Source organism: Myodes glareolus, chromosome 6 (genome assembly GCF_982192425.1).
Source record: "Myodes glareolus chromosome 6, mMyoGla1.1, whole genome shotgun sequence".
NCBI lineage: Eukaryota > Metazoa > Chordata > Mammalia > Rodentia > Cricetidae > Myodes > Myodes glareolus.
Window position 1 is genome coordinate 25,835,954 of NC_142031.1, and position 7,674 is coordinate 25,843,627.

At 39.8% G+C, this 7,674-nt stretch overlaps 1 long non-coding RNA gene across 5 annotated transcripts in view; it reads right to left on the reverse strand.

Moving 5' to 3' along the window:
• The window catches only part of LOC146894170 (uncharacterized), a 31,817-nt gene extending 25,055 nt beyond the window's left edge, over positions 1 to 6,762 (reverse strand). The window contains exon 1 of one of the 5 annotated variants that reach the window (XR_015738081.1): positions 6,564 to 6,762. This is a non-coding gene — a long non-coding RNA (uncharacterized LOC146894170). The remainder of the gene's footprint in view (positions 1 to 6,563) is intronic. The other 4 variants (XR_015738077.1, XR_015738080.1, XR_015738079.1 and 1 more) reach the window with 4 other exon arrangements.
• Positions 6,763 to 7,674: the final 912 nt, after the last annotated feature.

Sequence of the window (7,674 nt, forward strand, 5' to 3'; positions counted from 1 at the left end):
CACTATACCATTACAAGAAAAAGATAGAGAAAAGTTTGCCTTCACAGTGCCTACCTATAATAACTCTCAGCCTGCAAGGAGGTACCAGTGGACCGTCCTCCCACAGGGAATGTTGAACTCTCCCACCCTGTGCCAATATTTTGTAAGCCAACCATTGAAAATTATACGCAAACAATTTCCTAAGTCCATAATATACCACTATATGGATGATATCCTGATATCTGATCAAAACAAAGATACCTTAGAAAGGCTGTTTGAAGAAGTAAAACTAGTATTACCTAAATGGGGATTGCAAATTGCTCCTGAAAAAATTCAGAGAAGAGATTCTGTTAATTATTTAGGTTATAAAATAGGCTTACAAAGAATTAAGACTCAAAAGGCACAAATCAGGAGAGACCAGTTACGAACGCTTAACGACTTTCAAAGATTATTAGGAGACATTTCCAGTCTACGACCAGCTGTTGGGATAACACCTGATCTAATAATTCATTTAAACAAAACCTTAGATGGTGACAAAGATTTGAATAGTCCCAGAGAGTTAACAGCTGAAGCAGAAAAGGAACTGATGATGGTTGAGGAAAAATTACAGGAGGCACATGTAGATAGGGTGGATCCAAATTTTAGTTGCGTTCTAGTTATATTGCCTTCCAGAATTTCTCCTACAGGAATTTTAATGCAGAGGGAAGATACTATTTTAGAATGGATTTTTTTACCACACAAACCAAGTAAAAAATTAAAAACTTATGTGGAAAAAGTCTCTGAATTGATTATAAAAGGAAAATTGAGACTTCGTCAATTAGCAGGTATAGACCCATCAGAAATTATAGTGCCTTTCACTGCTGATGAGATAAAAAAGTTGTGGGAAGACAATGAACCATGGCAAAGAGCTTGTGCTAATTTTTTGGGAGAAATCAATAACAATTACCCAAAAAGCAAGAGACTTAACTTTATAAAGAGAACTTCTTGGATCCTCCCTCGAATTGTCCGTGATGCTCCAATAACCGGAGCCCATACATTTTATACCAATGCTAATAAATCAGGGAAAGCAGGTTACAAATCAGAAGAATTGAGTAAAGTGGAACAAAGTCCTTATGATTCTGTCCAGAAAGCAGAATTATATGCCATCCTTATGGTGCTTAGGGATTTTAAAGAACCTCTTAATATAATTACTGACTCACAATATGCAGAAAGAGTTATTTTGCATATTGAAACTGCTGAATTTATACCTGATGATACAGAACTGACCTCATTGTTTATCCAGGTACAAGACATGATCAGAAACAGGCTCTGCCCTATGTATATAACGCATATCCGATCCCATACAGGTCTGCCAGGTCCTCTAGCACAAGGTAATGCAGATATTGATCAATTATTGATTGGTAGTGTGCTGGAGGCATCTGAATTTCATAAAAAACATCATGTCAATAGCAAAGGCTTGAAAAAGGAGTTTCTATTACATGGCAACAAGCTAAGGAGATTGTAAAGAAATGCCCTACTTGCTCTTTTTATAACCAAACACCATTGCCTGCAGGGACTAATCCAAAGGGTATTAAAAGGAATGAAATTTGGCAGATGGATGTGTTTCACTTTCCAGAATTTGGCAAGTTAAAATATGTACATCACACCATTGACACTTATTCAGGCTTTCAGTGGGCAACCGCTTTAAGCTCAGAAAAAGCTGACTCAGTAATCACACATTTATTAGAAGTTATGGCCATTATGGGTATACCTGCACAAATAAAAACAGATAATGGTCCAGCTTATGTATCTAGGAAAATGAAACGATTTTTTGCTTATTATAATATTAAGCATGTTACAGGTATACCATACAATCCTACAGGTCAAGCAGTTATAGAAAGATCAAATCGTACTATAAAGGATATGCTAAACAAACAGAAAGGGACGAAAGATACCCCCAGAAATAGATTGCATAATGCTTTATTAACCTTGAATTTTCTTAATGCTAATGAGAAAGGAACAACAGCAGCAGAGAGGCATTGGATAATGGAAAAAACTTCTGAACTAAACCAACCTGTTTATTTCAAAGACGTGCTGACCTCTCAATGGAGGCCAGGAGATGTGCTACGTTGGGGAAGGGGTTTTGCTCTTGTTTCCACAGGAGAAGAAAAATTGTGGATACCATCAAAATTAATAAAGGTTCGATTTGAAGAGGAGAAACCTCTTGGAAAGGAGAAATGACAGCTCATCCACAATGATGATATTCATACAGTTGGTAAGAAAAACATATAGAATGGGGGCAGGGTTCTGTTCTTATCTCCACAGGAAAACACTGATTTTTGAAAAGTTCAAGGGACCCTGGATATCTGAATACTGACAGATGGAAAATAATGGCACAATAAGGACTATCAAGAAAACTGAATAGGTTCTGTAAGTAAAATATACTAAATCATATTTCTAAATTTATAGAGCTGGTTTTAGAGTTGGACTCTGGCTCAGTCCCTCTCTAATTCCAAGCCTGTTGTTAAAAGAAAAACCCAGAATTTCTGGAGTTTCTGTCTCATGTCAAGAGCCATGATATGGGACAGAAAGAAATATGAGTTTAGAAAACATTTTTACTTTTCTTCATATCTATCATACCTTTCAGTGAATATATCTATCATGTCTTTCATTGAATATATGTATGTCTGTATATGTCTATATGATTGATATACGATTATATATTATTATAATCATATAATATATGATATTAATATACGATTAATATATATGATTAATGTTTAATTTTTCCACAATGAACAATAAGTTTTTCCTGCAGTGACATTTGAAGTTTCCAGGAAGAAGATGGGGCCCCATAACAACAACTCCACCTGGTTGAGATGACATCATGATACTGATAGCGCTACTACAAGACCTGTTTTGGGTACCAGATGCACAAGACGATGCCAACGTGGTTAGCTGAAATGATGCACATCTTGTACAACATTCTGGCCAGACCTCCACAAAATACTCAGAGACTATTTGCAATTTTAAAAGACATTGATCTTGAAATTTAACCATCATTTTACTTTCACAGGATCCCCCAGAAAGAACGTCGCCCCCATGACAGCTGGAAGTAATTCTAGAGAACGACGTCCCCTCTCCCAGTAAAGTTTGTCCTTGGGTTTAGGGACATCATTTAGGGGTTGGTTATAATTAGTATAGGGTTGAGGGTTGGGGGAGGAATTTTATAAGTGCAGGAATCTAAAAAAAAAAAAGGGATAATTGGATTATGGGATAATAGCTTTGTACTTGTGAGTTATTGTTTTTGACAAATGTATTGGTATTGATTCTTATATATTGATACAAAGTTAAATTATGTTGACTATTTTATGCATACATGCTTCTACCTCTGTTTAAAACATTTTTATGTATTGACATATATATATATTGTATTGATATATGTATATTTTACCATATTGCATTGTACACTTCTACCTTTGATTAAGATACTTATATATAGTTTATGTATTGATATATATATTTACCATATTGCAATGTATACTTGCACATTGTTTATATTTGGAGGTCATATTGTCCCCATTTATTGCACAGTTGTTTACTATTTCAGTCTTTAAGTTAGATAGATATTGAGAATAATATAGATCAATAGTCATCTAAGTTTGTCATTTATAATTAGACTAATCAGGTTCTTTAGATACATAGAGATTATATTCAGTATAGATAGATAATCTTCAACCTCTTCAAAGAGCTGCAGAAAACGGCCTTTAATCTAACTCAGAGTTCTGTGGTAGGGAGACACAATCCTTCCTGGCAACACTGATCTATTCCCAAGAGAATGTTGAGCACCAAAGACACTCCACCTGGAGCCTTTCTTCTTGGTAGAATTGGCCTTTGGGTAAAGAAATGCCCATGCCTCAACTACTGACAGAGTTACAGAGTATCCGTAAATGGATAAAACAGGACTGTCATATCCTGCCAAGACAGGATAAGATAGTTTTGAAAAGTTCCTTGCCTTTGAAAATGGTATGTCAGTTACGTTAGGCCTTAGCCAAAGTTGGTTGCTTCAACGCTGCAAACGTGATTTTGGGTGTTTGCCCAGGTAGCCAGTTGTCTCTGTGATTTGTTACATGTTCTGGAAGTTTGATTGCACTTCCTAATTACTTAGGTAACATTATTTCCCTTCTCAGATCTTTGATGGGATTGAAGATTATATAAACGTAATTACTTTCCTTTTATGACGTGGCCAAGTTATTTCTTATATAAGACTTAAGCTAGTTAGAATAGGATATTTGTATTTATTGTATATAATTGTGTAGGTTTGTACTTACTGTATATAATTTCGTAGTAGGCTCAGAACTCTCTTACTTAAACAAAAGGGGGAGGTGTTGTGGGAGTAACTTCCGCTGCCTCAACCAATAATCACTGAAGCAGGAGCCCACAGTGCAGCGGGGAGCGACTTCCGCTCCGTCAGCCAATAGCTGCTGAAATACCAGCCCACTGGGGCGTGGTATATTTCTCTTTTAAAAAGAGAAGCAGTTCCGGATAAGGTCTCTCTTGGTTCCGGCTCTTGGTTCCGGTGCTCGGTCTCGGCTGCTGCTCCCGGCTCCTGCTCCAGCGACTAGGCTCCCTTCCTGACGGTTTATGGTGTATGTAAGTTTTACCCCCCGCCAAATAAATAACCCCTTAAAACATAACTGGTGTGGGATTGATTCGTTAATACATTCCTGTGAGTAATCCTCACACTCATTCCTGTGAGTAACCCTTACACTCACTCCTGTAAGTAATCCTCACACTCATTCCTGTGAGTAACCCTTACACTCACTCCTGTAAGTAATCCTCACACTCACTCCTGTAAGTAACCCTCACACTCATTCCTGTGAGTAACCCTCACACTCATTCCTGTGAGTAACCCCAATAGAACTCATTTGTTCACCAAGTTGGAGTTTAGAGGTATCAATACTTAGGTCTGTCATGGGGTCCCTATCTGGGGTGAGTAGGACAGAGAGGGAGAGAGAGAAGGAGAGAGAGAGAGAGAGAGAGAGAGAGAGAGAGAGAGAGAGAGAGAGTTATTTGAGTCTCCCCAAGAAAACTGTGTCACATAACAAAGACTAATCTGGCTCTAGTAGTTCCTTATAAATTTAGATATTTGCATATTACTACCATAACAATAGCATTTCTCTTATTTGTTCTTTAGGTCACATACAAATAATTTTTCATAATTTCCAAAGTGCTGGTCTTACAACCTTTCTGCCTCCTCTGCCAAGTTGCTAACTGAGCCCTGGGGAAGGGTTTGATGAAGACATCCCATTTAGGACTGAGTTTTCTGAAGGCTCATACTTTCTGCACATAACCAACTATTTTATCAGTTAATGTCAATTTGGAATGTGCCTAATTTATATTTACAGTCTCTTCAGTTGTAAACAAACTTTGTTCTGTTAATTTACGGCTTTTGCCTTTCCAGTTAGTAACGGACTGATATTGACCTGCTTTTCATTATATGGGGATTTTCAGACTGGTGAATGCATGTGGATTTAAAATTGACTAAAATGTGACTTTCCCCAAAGGATTTGCCTAGTGACTGCTTGCTCATTCATTCATTCATTCATTCATTCATTCATTCATTCTACCTTTGGCTTTTCTGTCTGCTAACACTGACCTAAGTTTGCTGGGAATATCACCCATGAGTGGATGGAAGACACTTTCAGAAATTACAAACTAAGGTCAATGTTCTTGCTAATGGCGAGCATAATTTTGCCCAGTCTGCTCTGGGACTCACTCCACTGCCCTGACATCAGATGCCCTGTCCTTTGGTTCCACTTGTAGGTGAATCAGAGATTCTGTAGCGGGCCCAGGAGCTGTAGGAATCTTGCACTCAAGTTCCTCTTCTCTGGTCTCTCTGGTGTTTGCTAGAATAGAGCCGTGCTGTGCACAGCTGTCATGGCACCTGCCGTGTGACACCGGTAAAGCTGGCTCTCAGTGGATGGATGTATTGATGCCATTTTTTTGGCAATCAGATGGGATTGTTAAAAAGTTAGCATGTGTTTCCTTCATTCCCTCCATGTCTCTGAATTTAGAAAACTGCTAGAGTCATAAGATGTTCATAAAGCCTCAGCATTTTCTGTAGCAGGAGATCAAATTCACAACCAAAACAAACAAGCAAACAAACTCACTCCCAAACAGGCAGAGGCATGCCTGTTTGGACAGGCTAAATGAATTTGGTACTTTTAGTTGTATTAATTATAATCAGTGAAATCCCTTGAGGCTTTTAAAACTAGAACAGGCATAAAAATGTATGTAATTATACACAAACATATTGCATAGATGTTCAGAAGATAACGGCCTTACTGAAGACATTCACAAGAAGTAAAGGGGTCACTAGTACCTGTAAATACAATTGCAAAATCAACCATGGGCTAGAACAGAGGAGGAAAACGTTGTAGATGTATAGTGTTTGCTTTGACTAGAAAGAGGATATGTATATGTGAAAGTAAACACCTGAGCAATATACAAAATTGTTCTGGGGCAGGGTGGGAGGAGAACTGAATTTTTGTTCCTATCCTGAGCAAATGGAGTTTAGCAGATGAGAGCTCTATCTTCCATACCTGCCCTACCGGACTTGAGCTACAGAGGGCGCTGTGGTCCGCAAGGGCTGTTGGCAAATCCAGCTCTTTTTCATCCATGTCCCGAGGTTAGCAGAGCTGGCCAGGCGGCAGGCACACTGGAAAGGAACAAGACCAGTAGTGCCTTGTTGTGCGGTTATTGTAGAACCTGCTCCTGAGACCGTTGCTCTGACGGTTGGTGACCGCCCCGCGGTGGAGTGGGCGGTGTCATGTCGCCCACGTGATCCTGGATGACATCACGGCCACAGTGGCCTTGGTGGGTGCTAGATGAAGCTGGCTGTGCCACACCGTAGAACAGGTGCAGAACCACATCCCGAAATGGGAAGGCGCTCTATTCCAGTCTTGGCCTAAGGTCTCAATGATCTCCGTGACTTTCGGTCCCTTCGGCTTCCCAGAGTTATTCGCGCCGCCCTGCTTTCTGGGGTTTCAGATCTGTCGGTGGAGCTTGGTCCAGCACCGAAGGGCGCCTTGTGGACAAGGCTGACGGTATTGAATCGCCCCTTCATCACAGGGACCCGCAGTCCTCAGGTTGCTATTTAGACACAGAGAGCTTGAAAGATCCAGTCTGAGTTAGAGACCCCCTGTGCTAGGGACCAACTGAGAATGTTCTGTCACTTCCAGGACTCTGGAGGCTGGGGTGTCATTTGAGGGAGTTTCCCCTGACATTGTCGTCTGTGGATGGTTTTATGGCTTTTTAACCACTGGTGCTGGTGACCCCTTTACTTCCAACAACTCTCTGCTTCCCCTTCCCAGAGTTTGCTAACACGTTTATTTTATCTTCTGAATGTCTCTAGAGTCTGGCAGCTTCCCTCTTTGAGGATCCCAGTGTAGATGTTACCTAACCCAGGCAGAAGAGCCCTGTGTGTGTCAGGTTATCTAGTCTCGCTTTCCTCTGTACATTTTTGCACAAGAAAGCCTAAATATGGTGAATTACTTAAAATTGAAGTCAAGCTGGAAGACAGCTCCAAGACCTTACATTTTTCACAAATTAATAATCAACTCCTTGTCATGGATTATGACTCTAAGTTCTACCAATCGCAGGTCCTCGATCTCCAGCCTGGCCTCTTGCACTCAGTCCTCACTTTGCTGATCT